Source organism: Punica granatum, unplaced genomic scaffold (genome assembly GCF_007655135.1).
Source record: "Punica granatum isolate Tunisia-2019 unplaced genomic scaffold, ASM765513v2 Contig00356, whole genome shotgun sequence".
In the NCBI taxonomy this organism is placed as follows: domain Eukaryota; kingdom Viridiplantae; phylum Streptophyta; class Magnoliopsida; order Myrtales; family Lythraceae; genus Punica; species Punica granatum.
In genome coordinates, this window is record NW_022204299.1 from 2,406 (window position 1) to 22,261 (window position 19,856).

General features: G+C 34.5%; 1 long non-coding RNA gene across 1 annotated transcript; it reads left to right on the plus strand.

Annotated features, from left to right (window-relative positions):
• Positions 1–3,588: 3,588 nt before the first annotated feature.
• Positions 3,589–4,526, plus strand: LOC116190183. The gene is made up of 2 exons (XR_004152617.1): positions 3,589–3,852; positions 4,162–4,526. It is a non-coding gene; the product is annotated as an uncharacterized LOC116190183 (long non-coding RNA).
• The last annotated feature ends 15,330 nt before the right edge of the window (positions 4,527–19,856 follow it).

Consider the following 19,856-nt stretch of genomic DNA (forward strand, 5'->3'; position numbering starts at 1 on the left):
ACAAAGATAGAACACAAAAAAATAATTAGTTTTTCATATAAAAACTTCCCAAAAATAATAACAAATCATCAATTCTTAACTTATGGTCATATAATTAAATTTCGCTCATATGTTAATAAATGTTATCTCATTATTGAACAAAATAGAGTAGATTTAATCACATTTATTTAATTGGATGTTAACCTAATTCCTATTAAAATATTAAAATTGTTATTATTATTTACGAACTTATGATAATATAAAAAATTAAACAAGGATGTCAAAAGATTTACATATTTTAAAAAATGGGTAATGAAGTAAATATATATAAACTTATCTTAACGATTCATTTACAATAAATCTCTCTTACTTGCTATTAAATAAATATATAATATGATGCATACTAATTAGGACTATTTGTTGAAAAATATATTAACCATGCAAAATTACTCTAATTTTATTATTTAATTATAGTATGAAACTTGAAATTAATTATTAATTTTTTTACAGTATTAAGAAGTCAATATGTTTTTTTAATTCAAAATAATTTTTATGAAAATGATATATAAATTTTTTAAGCTCATAAATAAAAATATAATTATTCAAAAATTATATATTATTTTTAAGGGATACATGTTCTAAATACGTAAAGTGAAATTTATCCAGGTATGATGAAGGAAATGGTCTAGATGCATGGCAAGACTGTGGATGGAAATTAAAATTTATTAAAATAAAACAAAACAGTAAAATGGAATTACAAGAAATATTGATAAACAGGTTATTGAGATTCATAATTTTATAATAGTTATAGATTGTAGATATATAGATTATTTTTTATGATTAGTAGGGATGATCTCGTAACATTACAAGATAGCTAATAACAATTCCAGGATGGCCCAAAGAAGTATTTGTATATACAATGTCCAGCAAAATTGTGCACGAAGCCAAAACGGTGCACATGGAAAATGTGTTTATACGTTCCACATATCAAATGATCGGATAAGTTTGAATTATTAAATGGGGACCACGCATGCAGGTGACCACTTGGCTCCAGTTTTCGTGCTAGCATTACTTTGTTTTATATCAAAGGGGACCACTAAGTTGATTGCCGACTCCTATTATCTAGCATCTACTTTGTTTTGGTTTTTCTTTTTTACTTTCATATTAATCCCACAGCTTTTTATTATTATTTTTATTATTATTATTATTATTTTCAGTTTCAGATGAGGTTCATGAATTTAGCATAAAAAGATAGAGGGAAAGATATAGAAGCACAAAAAATCACATTAGTAAGAATAGAAATCAAGATCTCTTAATCCAGATCAAGGAGTGTCGCTCTCATTGCTTTTAATTTTATTAACTTGGAAAAGAGTAGAGGCCAGCCAAAAAAAAAGAGGACAAGCGGTGGACCTATTTAAATGGCTTCGGAGCACAAATAAATATTGTACGATATATAATGCTGTGTTTGATTTCGCATTGGATTTTGATTTTAAAATTCTGATTTTGATTTTAATTGATTTGTAATGATTGTATCGTTAAATTATGAGAAAAAAATATGAAAAAGTAATGAATAGTTGAGATAATTTATTATTAAAAATTGAATTGAATAGTTAAAAAAATTGAAGAAAAATGAAAAAGTAATAATTGTGTTGTTGACTTTTGTTGTGTAGTGAGTAGAATTAAAGTTAAAATTAAAATTTTAAAATTAGATTGAGAAATCAAACAAAGTATAAGTATCGTGGGACAACAGCCTTTTAAGAGCTCAATTCGCATGTTAAAAGTGTGTAACAAGCAACGAGTCCAAATACATTTAAATGGGGGTGGACCGAGGGAGGGTTGGGGGTGACGGTCTCCCCCAAAATTTTCACGCATTAAATAAATTTATGTATAGTCTTTTAAATTTTAATGAAATTTCTTATATTCACCCCTAGCTCGGGAAAACTATCATATAGTTTGCTGCCTCAAGAATCTCGCCTCCCTAAGTCCAAATCCTGGATCCATTCCTGCATTTGAAGGATGAAATGAGAATTTTGAAAAACTGAAAAGCATTTGGTTGTATTTTTTAATTTTATAATAATTAGATATAAGTTTCACAATATAACCATTTGTTTGAATTAGTTTTATTTTTACAATATCATAAACAAGCAAAATAATAACACATGTTAACTTAGTAGACATGTTATTCAAGTCCCTGCTTGCACTTGAAAATAGTCAATTTTGAGTTTGTGAATGTTATTCCTAAAGTCCCAAGTTCAAGTTCTCATTAGCACATTTAGTCATAACTATTTACGACTGATCTGATTTCTCATCTGATATTGCTATATATTAAGAAGTTTCGCACCAAAAAAAGTATGTACCAGAATGGTATCGAACCATTTTCTCCCCCTATTTTCTAAATTATCATGTCTCTAAGTTGTATTGAGTTGTACTAATTTCTTTCCTCTTTTAATTGATTGTATTAGCTAGTAATGATCGGTTAAAATTTTAGCAGGAAAAGGCTCGTGGCCGGATCTGGTAGGGAAAAAGGGCAGTGAGAACCCAAATGTTGGGGCATCCACGATCAAAGAGGGCAGCGCCATCACCATGTACTGGATGGAGCCATTTTACAAATAATCTGTCATGGATTTATTGATACTGCTCTTTTTTTCTTGCCAAGAATGAATTATGATAGAGCACATCTTCTTTATCTCGACGAAATGGGTGGAGTGGCTATTGCTAATGAGTCGTGTAGCAAAAGAAAGATACAACAGATATAGGAGCCCTCTTTTGAATGTGATGAAATAAATGTTACTTCTGTCTCGATATATTTAATACTAGTTTTCTATCCAGTGTGTTGCACGAGTTCATTTACATATATTCTTATACCATTTCTAATAAATTCAGATTGTATAAGTTATATATATATATATATATATATATATTTCCTTTTGCAATAAGGTAAACCTTAGTCAACTTCAAAAAGGGTTAAAAAATGGGCTTTTCCTTTACATTATTACTTCAAGATAGCACAAGCAGTGATTGCACTAAACCCTTCTCATTGATTTATTTTCCCCGATCGATCAGTTACGAAAATTAATTAGTTGTTCATCCATGTAGCAGGTAGAAGATATCCGAATATTAAGATATACATAACCCGCATATACACATGTACGTAGTAATGGTGCTAGATATGATGGATTTAATTTATAATGGCTCCAACATATAAATCTTTTCGTCCTGTCGAGAGTGACTGAAGATCATGTGAAACTTATTAACTTTTGAAATAGAAAGAAGGTAAAGATTAGGGACTTAGGCTTATAATAAACTCGTTGGGCCTTGCACTTCTAGTAGATTGAGTGCTATGATAGAAGAAGTCAAATCTTGATTGGCTGTTTTAGATATTATTCATAGCTGTTAGCGACGAAAATATCCGGTGGCCATGAAAATTCTATTTTCGACGGGAGCATGAAAAATGTGAATTTGCATCCACAATCTCCTCCTTTTCTTCATTTTCTAGCATGCATAATGGCACCGGAAGCTCAATATATTCCAATAAATTCAATTCAAGCCGGATTGACTCACTAGGATAAAGTTAACTCTTCCAATGTATATTTTCTCCATTAACACAAGATTCGAATCTGAAACATTATTTAAGAGGAAGAAACGCCGAACCGTTTGAACTAATTCACGTGGGTGACTTTTCTTCATTTTCAATTATTGAACCATCTCCTCCTGAGCCCCCGCCCCTCTATAAATACCAAACATTCATACCAAGAGTTGCTCAACACATCCATTCCATTTAAAAGACGCATAGAGAGGGGGCAAAAAAAAAAAAATAAGAGAGAGAGAGAGCATCGGACCGAGTTTGAATTATGGCAAGTATCAACGTTCCTGGTGAGTTTTTTAGCTAGGTATAATTATTTAGAAATGTGATTCCATCTCTCGTCTCATATTACAATTTAAAAGTTTGACATCATGGTATCACGACGTTGCTCGGCCTTGTCAAGGCCATAATTTGTGGAATGTAAGATTATACTGTCTTGAACAACTTTTTGGCCCTTGGGTTTCCAAACTATCTGGTCACTAAAGATGTAAATGGGTTGTATTACTTTGTTGTTGTGCTTGACCATCAGGTGAAAAGCTTCTTTCTTTTTTCCTTTATTTGATTACAATAACAACGATCCATTGATGAAATTTTGACAGGAAAGAGCTCGTGGCCGGAGCTGGTAGGGAAAAATGGGGGGGTTGCGGCGACAACAATAATAAGGGAGAATCCAAATGTGTACGTGGAGATGATCCCGCCATCTGTCACCGGCATCACCAGCAACTACATAAGCAGTCGTGTCCGTGTCATTGTCGATGACTCCTGCATTGTCACAGTAGTCCCTAGTATTGGGTGAACAATCGTGTCACTAAATTGAATAAGATGAATGAGCTCCTCAATATGTTAATTAGGGGAGCCGTTGCCCATCGCTCTTAAATGTTATGAAATAAATGTTGTTTACTCCGTATCTGTCTTAATTTAGTTATATGTATTGTTTACATTTGCTCTTCGTCTATTGCAAGTATACTAGGAGAAGAATCACGTACTTTGCACGAGAATCATATCTTATTATTTTGCAAGTATGAATATTTTCGAAATAGAAAATATATAAGTAAATTATCACTTTGGTTCCTAAATGATTTTTCAGCCATCAACTTGGTCCCTGGTAATTTTTTTGCCATCTAACTTTCCCAATTCTGTGATACAAAATGGTACGGTCGTCAACTCTGTTAGGAATTGTGATGGAAGGCTGACCTGGAGGCTCATGTGGTTCACGGAACCTTGAAAATAACAAGTCAGAGACCCGTATAAAAAAATTCAGGAAACATGACCCACTTTACAAACCTTATATAAAAAATAAATAAATAAACCGAGAATAAATTCGAATAGCTCTTGAAGACTTCTACCTGGTCTCCCAAGAGCTGGTTAGCGGAGTTGATCACATACCAAATCATCTCCAAGAATGAACATTAACAGCACAAGGGATGGACTCTCTCTATCTATTGAGCGAGAACCAAACGTTCCACGGCACAAGAACTTTTAGCACAATCTCTAATGGGAGCACTCACTCGAATGATTCTCTCTCGTTCCCTTGTGTAGCTCAATACACCATATATCCGCCTATACATGCATACGTATCGTAGTATATATATCAGACTTAGGCTGACATAATACATGCAACCGTTAACCCAATTAATTCATATCCATATCCATATATATATATATAGCAAAATTGACTCCACTTTACATTAAATGGAGTCATAGATAGTATGGTTAAAATGGTCAATTTATAATTTTATAACAATGAAATATTTAATTGGACATTATTATGTAACTTATATTGAAAAACAATTGATTGGTCATATATAAGACTAAATCATAAACTATTAGCATGCGAAAGAAATTAAAATATATGAAATTGAGTATAAAATTAAATCAAATTTGTAAGAGAAATTTGAAAGAGAAAATATTGAATAAGTTAATTAGGTTAACTTCATCGAAGGTAATTATTCAAAGATTATTGTGTGAAACTTACACTAGTTTTTGATAATTTTATGATTCTTAAGAAGCAACTTATTTTTTTAAAATATATAACTATTATATAAATGAAATAAATGTATGAAAAGATGAAACTACGTATAATACAAAGATAGAACACTAAAAAAAAATTAATTTTTCATATAAAAATTTCCCAAATTTTTTTTCAATTGGGGGTGGTGGCTGCAATCAAGGCTTCACCCGCTGGAATCGAAAGAAACTCCATTTTTGGGTTTCACGATTCCGGTGCGTGTGAACGGACTAATAAGTTCCGTGAGTTTGCAGGGTATTCATGTGGGCATTGGAGATTATTCAACCGAAACCTGAACACATTGTTAAAAAAATAAAAGGAATTTCATAGTATTTTATTTATTAATTAATACTGAATTCAAATATCATAAATGAACACGTGTGAAAATTTGAGGAAGAGAATATAGAAAAAATATATCGACATAAATTACTATTGAGGCTAGATGTATATGGGACATAGAAACAAACCTAGGAATTTTCGTGGCGCGAAAAAACACGTTCTTTAGAGTTATTTGACCCAACATGAAATTTAGTATTGAGTCTAGTCAACGCCTATTCCTAGAATACAATAAAATCTTAATGAGTCATGAAGTAAGCAATTTCGACTGACTTATTGCTCGAACTTTTGTGATTATTTTGAAATAATGATTTATGACATATGAGTTACTGTATCTATTGAATGTTAAAATGCACTACTAAGAGATGTGTCGATCAAAATTCTGTTCGTACAGTCATATCTATATACCAAATACACTTTTATGTTCATTCAAAGTACTAAACAATTTATACTGACCAATTTCAATTTTGTGGTAAGAAGCACAAAATTTAACTCCAAATATATATCATTTTAAGGGATATATGTTCTAAATACGTGAAATAAAATTTATTTTGTTACGTATTATGAGAAAAATGGTCTAGATGCATTGCAAGCTAGACTGAGGATGAAAATTAAAATTTATTAAAATAAATCAAAAGAGTAAAATGCAATTACGAGAAATATTGACAAACACGTTGTTGAGATTCGTAATTTCATAATAGTTACAGATGGTAGATGTATAGAATTTTTTTTTATTATATTTAGTAGGGATAAATTCCGTAGCATCACGAGGTAGCTATAACACAACAAGTCGAGGATGGCTCATAGAAGTGTAAAATACCCACTTGAGCCTACACGGACTTGAGCCCATCTGCAACTCAAAAACTTAAGCTGATAGGTTACTGGATCCAAGTCTCATATAAGCTTGTGATTTCTTTTTCAATTTTTCGATGTGGGATAACGTATCTCAACACCCGCCCTCACGTGGCAACGCATGGTCCAACACGTGCCACGTGCCTTAAACACCCGCCCTTAACAACTGACCCGAGCCGGACATCCTCTTCCGTACTCGGGCAAGGGGGGACAAATACCAAACTAGTCTCAAGCTCCACACTCGGGCCTAACTAGAGGTGCACCTTTAGCTACCTCGGAGCTGGACCGGACCACTCTTGGGCCTGATTAACATGAGGCGTACTCTTGGCTACCTCGAAATCGAATCTGGCGTGGTGTGAGCCCACATGAGAGCGTGGAAGCATAACCCGCTCTGATACCATGTAAAAATTTCCACTTGGGCCTACACATACTTGAGCCCATCTGCAACCCAAAAGCTTAAGCTCTTGGGTTGCAGATGGGCTCAAATTAAATTTTCATTGGGCTTATACGGGCTTAGGCCCATATCCACTTAAAAGCTCAAACTGATAAGTGGTTGTACCTAAGTATCATATAAACCAATGGATATTCATTCATTTTTTCAATGTGGGATTAACATCCTCAACACCCACCCTCACGTGCAACGTGTGGTCTATTTCTGCCTACACATTGTTAGGTGACCTTAAACATCCGCCCTCAACTGCTGACCTCGAGCCAGACTCATCTTCCGTGCTCGGACGAGGGGGACTAACATGAGACGCTCTTTTGGCTGCTCTCGATATTGGGTCGGCGTAATATGAGCCCACGTGGACACGCAGAAGTGTAACCCGCTTTGATACCATATTAAATTTCCATTAGGCTTACACGGGCTCGGGCCCATATCTTTAAAAACTCAAACTGATAAGTGGTGGTACCTAAGTCTCATATAAACCAATGGATATTCATTCATTTTTCCAATGTGGGATTAACATCCTCAACAACAAGTATATACAATCTCTAGCAAAATTGTGCACGAAGGCAAAATGGAGCCCATGGAAAATGTGTTATATATATATATATATATATATATATTTCACTATCAAAGGGTCAGATGAGTTTGAATATCAAATGGGACCACGCATGAGGTACCACTTGGCTCATGTTTTCGTTCTAGTACATACTTTGTTTTTTATTAAATGGGACCACACAAGGTGATCACATGCTCCTATTATCTTCTATCTATTTTATTTTTGTTTTTGTTTTTGTTTTTTATTTTCATATTAATCCCACTGCTTTATTTTTATTTTTTAATTTTTTCAATTTCAGATTAGATTCACGGACCCTAGAATGAGATAAAGGGAAAGACATAGAAGCACAGAGAGTCCCATTTGTACAAATAGAGATCAGGATTTCTTAGTTCTTGTCAAGCAGAATGTCATTCTCATTGCTTTTAATTTTATTAACTTGTAAAAGAGAGCATGCCAGTAATAAAATAAAATAAAATAAAATGGAAGACAGGCGGTGGACCCCTTTTCAAATGGCTACGCAGCACAAATAAATATTGTACGAGATATATGTATGTATCGTGTGACAACAACAAACTAAGAGCTTAATTCTCATGTTAAAAGAGTGTAACAAACAATGAGTCCAAATACATTTAAAGGATAAAATGGGAATTGCAAAAACTGAAAATTGCTTGGTTGAATTTTAATTTTATAATATATAATTAAATATAAGTTTCACAATATAACCGTTTGTTTGAAATAGTTTTATTTTTACTATATCACAAATATTGCTATATATTAAGAAGTTTCCCACCAAAAAGTATGTACCATAATGGTATCGGACAATTTTCTACCCCGATTTTCTAAATTGTCATGTGTCTGAGTTGTATTGAGTTGTACTAATTTCTTTCCTCTTTTAATTGATTGTATTAGCTGGTAATGATCCCTTAAAATTTTAGCAGGGAAGAGCTCGTGGCCGGATCTGTGGCTGGATTTGGAAGTACACCGTGGTATTCATAAGTCCAATATAACTCAACAAATCCAATTCGAGTCGTGTCGGCCTACTAAGGGATAAAACTAGCTCTCGCAACGTAGATTTTCTTCATTCAAACAAGATTCGAATCGAAGACCTTGCTTAAGAGGATTAAGGTGCTGAGCCATTTGAACTAATTGACAATAGTGACTTTTCTTCATTTTCAATTATTGAACCCTCTCCTCCCAAGCCCCCACCCATCTACAAATACCAAACATTCATGCCAAGAGTTGCTCAACACATCCACTCCGTTTAAAAGACTGACGCAGTGTACACGCAAGCAATAGTCACAGATTCGTTGATTCTGCAGAATACCGGAATTACGACATTCAATCTCCTATTGATTCTTCGAATTCTTAAGAAACCAGCATCAAACTCGAATCAAATCCGAGAATGGGCGAAAGAGTACAGTAACTCCAAAACTTTATTGATAATCCAAAAAAATCTGTCTTTAGCCCTAGGGCTTACATCGCTTAAATAGGAAAAAAAAATAAGAGAGAGAGAGAGAGCGAGCGTCAGACCGAGTTTGAATTATGGCAAGTATCAACGTTCCCGGTAAGTTCTTTAGCTAGGTATATTTATCAGGAAATGTGATCTAATATCACGTCTGATATTACGATTTAAAAGTTTGACATCAACACAGTACATACCGTAATGGTATCACGACATTGCTCGGCCTTATCAAGGCCATAATTTGTGGGATGTAAGATTATACTGCGTTGAACAACTTCCGGCCCCACGGAAGTTGTAAATGGGTTGTACTACTTTGTTGTTGTGCTTGACCATCAGGTGAGAAGTTTCTCTCTTTGGTCCTTTATTTGATTACAATAACAATGATCCATTGATGAAATTTTGATAGGGAAGAGCTCGTGGCCAGAGCTGGTAGGGAAAAATGGGGGGGTTGCGGTAACAACAATAATCAGTGAGAATCCAAATGTGTATGTCGAGATAATCCCCCGGTCTGTCACCGCCATCAGCGGCAACTACATAAGCAGTCGTGTCCGTGTGTTCGTTGATGACTCCTGCATTGTCACCAGAGTCCCAAATATTGGGTAAACAATCGTGTTACTAAATTGAAAAATATGAATGAACTCCTCATTCCTCAATATGTTAATTAGGGGAGCCCATCTCTCTTGAATGTTATGAAATGAAATAAATGCTGTTTACTGCAAATCTTTCTTATATGTTTTGTTTACGTTTGCTCTTCGTGGATTGCAAGTATACTAGTAGAAGAATCACGTACTTTGCAGGGGAAGCACATCTCAATATTTTACAAATATGAATATTTTCGAAATAGAAAATATATAAATAAATTATCAATTTCTTTCCTAAATGATTTTTGAGTCATTCAATTGTTCCCAGGTAATTCTTTTGCCATCAATCGAAGTAACATTTCCAATTCTGTGACGCTAATGTGGCTCACAGAACATTGAAAATCACCAAGTGAGTGAGATGTGTAAAAAAAAAAAAATGTGTCAGGAAACATGACCCACATATAAACCTCCGACATAAGCCATGGGTAAATTCTAATAACTTTTGAAGCTTTTGAGCCCGGTTCTCCAAGAAATCTTTGGCTGAGTTGATCACGTACCAAGTCTCTTCCAAGAATAAACCCAAACGGCATCAGCGGTGGATTGTCTCTGCGTTAGGAGCGAGAACCAAATACGTTCTACAGCACAAGAACCCCTCTCAGACGATCTCTAATGGGAGCACACACTCGAATGATTCTCTTTCCCGTTCTCTTGTGTAGCACAGTACACAATACATACTTTTATACATGCATACATCCATATCCGTTTATACATAAATAATATATAGCAAAAGAGAGATGCCAAATTCTCCGATTCGGAGCCTGCGAAAGCAGAGAGAAATGGCAAATTTGTAATTATCATGAACAACATGGGCATTTCTTGCAGCAGAGACGTTCGAAGGAATGGGAGGATCACTTTTTCGGAGGAACAAGCTTTTGTCAGCGACTCCACCTTGCATTAAGGAGTCATAGTAAGCAGGGTTAAAATGGTTAATTATAATTATATAACAATGAAATATTTAATATGGTATTATTATGTGACTTATATTGAAAAGTAATCAATTGATCATATATAGGAATATACCATAAATTATTGGCATGTGAAAAAAATTAAAATATATGAAATTGAGTATGAAAATGTATAGATCAAATTCGTAACAGAAAAATAAAAAAATATTGAATAAATTAATTAGTCCAACTTCGTCAAAGGTTATTATTAGTCAAAATTTTGTGTGAAGTTTTAAACTATTTTTTGATACTTTTATGATTCTTTAGATGCAAATTATTTTTAAAAATATATAATTATTATATAAATGAAATAAATATTTGAAAAAATGATTTTTCGTATGATACAATGATAGAACAATAAAAAATAATTAGTTTTTTCACACAAAAATTTCCCCAAAAAATGATAACAAATCACTTATTCTATAAATTTATGGTCATATAACTGAAATTAACTCTATATTAATAAATGATCTCTCAGTAGTGAACAAATTTTTAAAAAAATTAACAGAGTTAATTTAATCATGTGAATTTCATTTATTTAATTGGATGTTAACCGAGTTTCTATTATAAATTTAAAATTATTCTTATTATTTATGAACTTATGATAATATAAAAATTAAACAAGGATATCACAAAACTTACCTACTTAAAATGGGTATGAAGTCAATATGTATGAACTTATCATGATGATATCATCTACAACAAATCTCTCTATATACTTACTATTAAATTAATATATAATATAGTACTTACTAATTGGGATTGTTTGTTGCAAAATATATATTATCCAATTATTGTCTGAAAGTATTTTATTGTGTTAAGTGTCAGTACCTCATTTTGGTCCACCGACTACAACAAAGTCTTGAACTAATCAGGCCATAATATGAGCTCCAGCAGAAAACAATCAGACAACGTCGGTTCACTATTCAAGGTAAGATCGATAGGGCCGACCAGGCGACTCAAGAAGCATGATGACAAAGGAAGGTTTCAGGGCCTCCTAGAAGGTTTGCGAAAGGATGACAGATCATGCCCAGACAAGCAGTACAACGCACAAACATGCAAACATGCAATTGAATCAATTAGTGTTGCTTCAGTCACTCGAACAGGGCAAAGTCGACTCTCAAGCTCCCAGTGCATCAAGTCATGATAAACCAACATCGGGCTCGTCGGGATCACCCTCCTGCACACACCAACAATACCTTGTCTTTTGGGTTATAAAATTTGAATGTGCACTTGATTGAGACCCGAACTTCTCCAACATCTCTTGAATCCATGCGGGACCCACGACCACTTCCCCATTTTTATTCATTTGCAAACTAGCTCCATTCTCTCTTTTTATTTGCAATCTAGCTCTTTTTCTTTTATTATTTGCAAACTAGCACATTATTTTTATTATTTACCAACCAGCCCTATTATTTACAAATTGGCCCCATTCTCTTATTTTTCACGAATTAGTCCCATTCTTTATTTCATTTGCAAATTAATACCATTCTTTCCTAATCTACCACATTTCCATCCATATTTCCCATTAACTTACTTCCAAGTCCCCTCTTTCCTATTTTATTTTACATTTGGCTACTTTTTCTCCTTTTATTCTACTTTAACTTCTTTTCCATTCTTGAACCCCACTTCCAAGTCAACTTTTTCCTTTTCAAGTTTGCCATTTAAACCCCTTTTCTTTCCTTCATGACCCATCTTTCTCCTTTTACACTTTTATTCCAATTTTTCTTCTTCCTTGAATGCTTGCCATCCAAAGCCTTCTTCCCCTCTTTCCCCACACTATATGACCGAATTCTTCTTCCATTTTCAGCAAAAATAGCCAAGTTTCCCCACTTGATTTCTCCTCTTCATGGCCGAATCTTTCCCTTTTCAACCAGTTTTCAACGGTCTCCAATTTACCTTCATTACTTGCCAATCAAAAGAACCTTCCTTTCTTGCCACTCTCCCTCATTCATTACACATTCATTTCAGCAGAAAAAAAATCATTCAAAAAGAAGGAAAATTCGGCCACATGCATTCAGCAGAAGAAAGGAGGAAGTTCATTAACGGTTTTCCCGTTTTGGCGCAATTTTCCGATCTTGGATCATCCTTCCTTTCTTGCCAATCTCCCTCATTCATTACACATTCATTTCAGTAGAAAGAAATCATTCAAAAAGAAGGAAAATTCGGCCACATGCATTCAGCAGAAGAAAGGAGGAAGTTCATTAACGGTTTTCCCATTTTGGCGCAATTTTTCCGGTCTTGGACCATCCTTCCCTTCTTGCCTCTCTCCCTCATTCATTACTTATTGATTTCAGAAGTTTTCAGCAGGAATAGGAGGGAGAATCTCGGCTAGGTTCAGCAGAAAAAAAAAAAAAGGAAGTTCGTGGGAATTTGCCCAATTTTTGGCATCGTTTTCCAATAAAAACCGCTCTTTCTCTTCTTGCTTTTCAACCTCAATTGATCCTCATTTTTTTTCAGAAAAACTACAGGAAGAAGACAGGGAGGAGAGGCAGGAGAACAGGGAGAATTCGGAGAAAAAGGGAGCTGCACAGAAGAGAGAAGAAAAAAATCATTATTGCCGGAAAAATGCCGTTTTCCAGTAACCACCCATCCACCTTCACCCAAACCCAAAAAAAACACATACCCCACCTATCTTTGACCCTCTCAATCCATTGGTGATGTCATTTTATTCGTTTGGAGCCTCCAGCAGCCCCAACCAGGCGTGACCAGAATCTGTCCAGAATTGGTTCTCGGGTGGCAGCCGAACTTATGGCCCGAGCCATTCCTCTAATCGAGCCACTTCTTGGTGTTTTGGCTCGAGCACATCCTTAAGCACTCCCCAAGGGTCCTCTCGGAGCAAGGAGCCATCAAGCAACCCATTAAAACTCACTCAAACTCTCATTTTTCCTTACCGGGTCCAAAAAAACAGTTTTGGCTTTAACCGGTTTTTGCATGTTTTCGGGTTAACACAGGTTCTTGCACGCCACGAGCCACCCATAGCCACCTTCAGCATCCTCCTAGGGGTCGTGACAGCCCGGGCCAGCTTGTGCAACCATCCCGAGCCACCGGTGCAAGCTAGCCAAAACCGGGTGCCCTCTCGGCTGAACAGTACCGCCCAGGCATCCGAACCCCAGCAAGCCTTTTCCAGCCATTTTTCTGACTTGTCCTTGACCCTTGAGGCTAGGTATAACTTTCTTACAACTCAGAGAAGCTAGAACTCATAGATCCTTAAGCTTGTGGGGTGATAAGGCGGTATTTATTCATTTTCGTTGCACGTTTTCGTTTTTCTCGTTTTATTTTGGTTGTTTTAACTTGTAGCGATATAAGTGTATGGATGAATGTGTGTAATATGTCGTGCATGATGGGAAAAGGTTAGGCTCGAGGCCGAGGAGACCATCCATACTCAAGGAAACTGAGAGATCCCGCAGGCATACCTTTTAAGGGGCCGAGATCCTCTTGATTCTCTTGGGTCTTGGTGGTCTCCTTTGCCCCAATCTTGGCCGTGTCCCCATGTTTCTCTATACTTTGTCGATGCATGAGTTGGTGCCGTTTTATTGATTCCGCCTAATATTGTGTTTGCATAAAATTCCTCGAGATCATGGCGGCACCAACTTCGTTGTTATTAATCGTTATCAAATATGGCACGCAAAGCACAAGAAAAACGATTAAAACCGAGGTAAAGAGACCATTTCCGACTTAAGGTAACCAAGAAATCCCGCGGGCATACCTTTCAAGGGGCCGGGATCTTCCTTGATTTAATTAAGTAAAAAACGACCTCTTTTCTTCGGTTTGAAGTCGATTCTCGGGTAACTTGCAATTACATATATGAAATTCGCCAAAAATTGGACAAGTTAATTGAAGAAAAGTGAATCCATAAACCCGTGCATGAAAAGCACAAGTCCATAATCATTAAAAGATTTGCACATACAGGTAAATAGACGTGTAACTTGGTTAAAAGCAAAACATTAAGCAAAAGTACACGAATTGGAAAATAACCGAATATTACATCGATGGGCATAAAACGGGTTCTTCTGTCATGACATGCAGAATTTGACTAATTGTGCACTTGGCACAATCAAACACAAGCAATTAGGCAAAAAGGGATAGCTTTTGGGTTTCTTAGGCAAAAACATGCATTTCGGGTATAATCAGTGAAGCCGCAGTGACACTACACTGAATAACTTTAAAACGGATCCACCCATGTTATGTCAGCTTCGCACCCTCTGCATGCTCACACCTTGTTCTGCCTAGCTTAGGAATTATTGACAAGCAACCCTGGGGCATAACTGACTAAATCCCGTAAATTTGGCCTAAACACACCGCTTTTCTGCATCCACATGTTTTGTCTGTCTTTATCTACGTTCACATCCCTTATCTGCATTCTCGTGCTTCGGGCTACTTTTATCTGCATCCACATGCTTTTACTTGCTTTTGCATGCTTTGTCTGCACTTGTCTGTTTTTGTCTACTCTTATCAATTTTTATCTGTTTCCTATCCATTTTTGTCTGTTGCTCGCTGTTCTGTCGCGGTTCAAGTCCGAATCCATAGGGCACGCTTTGCAGGGGGTCCAACGCCCCAAAACGTCAATCACGGGTCCAACACCCATACACACCAAGTGTGCGCAACCTAAGTGCGGAATCGGGTCTTGCCTCGACTCACTGCTTCGCTCTTAGTGGCGTCTATGTGGAAGACAACTCAGATCGGATAAGTGAGTCATGGTCGGACATGACCCGGGAGCTCGACCTATCCTACAACTGTCTCAAGAGTCAAGCGACTCTTCTGCTATCTGTCGCTCCGGTCGGACCCGACCCCGGCTCTCTGAGCCCGCGTTGCATTAATTCACTTTTCGGTTCTTCCAAAATTCACGGTGAGCATGAGCGGAATATTTGACTTGATGCAAATTGACTGGGTCCTAGTAATGTATCGTGTCTGTATTTTGCATTTTTCTTGAGAGTACACTGTAAGAATCCTCTTATGCATTTCCATTTAGTCGGTTGTAAGGACCCCGGTCAATAAGTAGAAAAGGCCTGAGTGTTTAATCGAATTTACGGTGTCAAAACACGCGAGTCAAGTGCAACTCTAAATCATGCGGTAAATAAATAAAATGGCAAGCCTAACAAGCTAGAGTACCGGAAAGGCATGTGGGATATAAGCCCACACGTAATAGAACCCCCGAATTTGAAATTTTCGATTCTGTACAGACCATCGCCTTAGCATACTAGGTGTACCTTATACCCCTAGACTTGAGCAACTCACCGGCCCTCGACTATCGGGTTGTAAACAGGTAGTGGCGACTCATTCTCACGTGCGTCCGTCGCGCGTCCCCGGGAAGGTAGACACTCTCAAGCCGCGTCGCATAGGCGCGCGCATGCGTGCCCCGACAAGACGAAATTCGGGTGCGCACATTAAGAAGCAAATATGTTTCCCAAAATTCAGAATAATTGTTATAAAAATGATATATAAATGTTTTAAACTCATAAATAAAAATATAATTTTCAAAAAAGTTATGGTCTTATAAATGCAAAAATATTATATAAGATATAGCTCTATGAGTTTAAACTCATAAAATAAAGGGCAAATTATAAAAAAAACCCAAGTTTTGTAAAAAGTCTCAGTTTTGTCTTAAATTTTGTTTTGTAACAAAAAAAACCATAAGTTTTCTAAAATGTCTCAAAAATGACTTCCGTTATAACTTCCGTCAATTTTTGCTGCTGATGGTGGGTCCCTTTAACAGTCCACGTAGGTCACACGTAGGTAAAAATTGACGGAAGTTATAACAGATGTCATTTTTTAGATATTTTAGAAAACTTATGGTTTTTTCTGTTACAAAACAAAATTTAGGACAAAACTGAGACATTTTACAAAACTTGGGTTTTTTTTTAATTTACCCTAATATAAAAATAAAATATAAAATAAGAATCTCAATATATTTTTAACATACGAGCGAAGTCAAGTTTTATTTTTATTACTAAACTTAATATATGTTAATCTGTATTGATAATTAACATAAATATGATAATGCATATCAATTGAATTAAATAGTTTCAAATATTATAATAATTAACTTGCACTGTGGCAAAAAAAAATATTTATAACTTATTCTTTTTTAATAAAAAATGTTATGGTAAATGTTTGAAATTATTATTTATAATTGAAAATTTTATTATTTTGAATCATAAAATTTGTGTTACAAAATGTGAATAATTACAATAAGCAATGGTATAGGAATATATGGGAATGAACTAGAGCAATGCACATGATAGAAAACTAGTATTCTTGTATATGCCAGACTTCGGCTGACATAATACGTGCAACCATTAACGCAATTAATTGTGGGTTAATCACAAGAGATAATTGCGGGAGTTACAAAGATATCAACTCTCTTGTAGCCGGCAAGTAATTGTCGATCAATTCAGCACTAATCCATAAGAGAGAGTCGTATGTGTTTCGTATGGTTCCTTATGGGCGGACCAAATGTCAGCATTTGCTTCTCACACTTCTGGAACTCACCAAATTGTGATATGCTCACAATCTATATATATATATATATATAGTTGTATCCCAAGCAATAAATAAGATTAGAGAAATATATTTATTAATATAGGGTTAAAAAGGTCAATATCTACGAAATAAATAGGATTAGAAATGATATTTACTGATATAGGGCTAGAAAGTTCAATATCTAAATAATTTACTTCTATATCTACTTTAGATTAAATTTAATTTAAAAATAACAAAATTAGAAAAGAATCTGTACTTGAATTAATTTTTGTAAATTTATTTGCCCTCAATCTAGAAAATTTTATCTATAAAAAATTAAGTTCCAAGTGATAAGTTAATTGTACGAACTATAAAGGAACTAAAAATTATAGGGTAAATTACAAAAAAAACCCAAATTTTGTAAAATGTCTCAGTTTTGTCCTAAATTTTATTTTGTAACAAAAAAAATCATAAGTTTTCTAAAATGTCTCAAAAATGACCTCCGTTATAACTTCCGTCAATTTTTACCTACGTGTGACCTACGTGGACTGTTAAAGGGACCCACCATCAGCAGCAAAAATTGACGGAAGTTATAACGGAAGTCATTTTTGAGACATTTTAGAAAACTTATGGTTTTTTTTGTTACAAAACAAAATTTAAGACAAAACTGAGACTTTTTACAAAATTTGGATTTTTTTTTGTAATTTGCCCAAAATTATAAGAAGAAAGTTAAATATATTATTAGACTATTACAATGCAAATCTCCTATAATTTAAAATTTATGCTGAAAAATTTATTGTAGCAAATAAAATTTATATTATATATAACAAATTAACATGATGACAAAATTATCTGCACTTTGAAATCCTACATAGTTTATGAAAAGTACATTATTGACAATGAAACAATAATTAATTTTGAAAAACGAAAAATTTCTCCACCTGGGAAAGAAAAAGAACTATAGTCTTACATCCAAAAGCAAAAGGTCCAACAAATCTACATAGAAAAATTAGTCGTGTAACACACGGGTAAAAGGACTAGCCATTAACGAAAGTGGTTCATATGGGTGAATGTGCCATGAGATCGCTGAGCCACACAGAGGGGGGAGATCTAAACCAAAAACTTGTGAATGATATAATTTTGGCATAAATGTTGAATATTATAATTAAAAAGAAACCAATAATTAAAAAATCTTGAATTTTGAAATAATTTAAAGTCATATACTTTGCTATCTTATATATGTAAAAGTACATCAAAATTTTTTTAGGATATTAGAGTAAATCTAAAATAATTACAAATTTAAGTTAAACCCAAAATAAACACTAACATTCGACATTAAAACTAAAAAGAAACTAACCATTCAAAGACTGTGAATTTTGAATTAATTTTAAATCATATACTTTAGGGAAAATAGCCTCATGTAGCATAATTTTTACCTTATTTTCACTTCCTAGTACGTTCTTAAAAGTCGTCACGATCTAGCACGAATTACCATTTTATTCCCGGATCTAGCACACGTTAAACTCCGTCTAAAAACCATTAAACAACCGTTAGATGGAGTTTAACGGTGTGCTAGATCCGGAAATAAAATGGTGATTCGTGCTAGATTATGACAACTTTTAAAAACGTGCTAGGAAGTGAAAATAAGGTAAAAACTGTGCTACATGAGATTATTTTCCCTTAAAAAAATATTTATCACTCTTTCCGGTATTTTGATTTTGACAATTTTTGTGAACTGTATGATCTCAAAATGAGGTGAAACTTTTACCCCATATTCCTAATGTTATTATATAGCTGCATACAAATTTTCAGATTTTTCTAGTGGTGAATTTTTAGATAAAAAATATTTACCTCTTTTTTTGGTGTTGTGATTTAGATTGCTTTTGTGAATCGTCCGATCTCAAAATAAGGTGAAACTTTTACCCCACATTTCTAATATTATTATAAAACTCCACATAAAATTTCAAATTTTTCTGGACAGTGAATCTACAAATAAAAAATAATTACCCTTCTTTTCGGTGCTCTGATTTTGATAGTTTTTGTGAACCGTCCGATCTAAAAACGAGATGAAATTTTTTTCCCATATTCCTAACATTATTATAAAGCTCCTCACAGATTTTCAGATTTTTTTGGGCGGTGAATCTTCAAATAAAATATATTTATCCATTTTTTTGATGTTCCAATTTTGATAGTTTTTGTGAATCGCCCGACCTCAAAACAAGATGAAAATTTTACTCCATGTTTCTGATGTTATTATAAATCTCCACACAAATTTTCAAATTTTTCTGGGTGGTGAATTTTCAAATAAAAAATATTTACCTCTTTTTTTATGTTGTGATTTAGATAGCTTTTGTGAATCGTCCGATTTCAAAACGAGGTGAAAATTTTACCCTATGTTCATGATATTATTATAAAGCCCTGTAAAAAATTTCAAATCTTTTTGGGAGGTGACTCTTCATATAAAAAATAATTACCATTCTTTTCAGTACTCTGATTTTGATATTTTTGTAAACCGTCCGATCTCAAAACGAGATGAAACTTTTTCCCCATGTTCCTAACATTATTATAAAGCTCCTCACTAATTT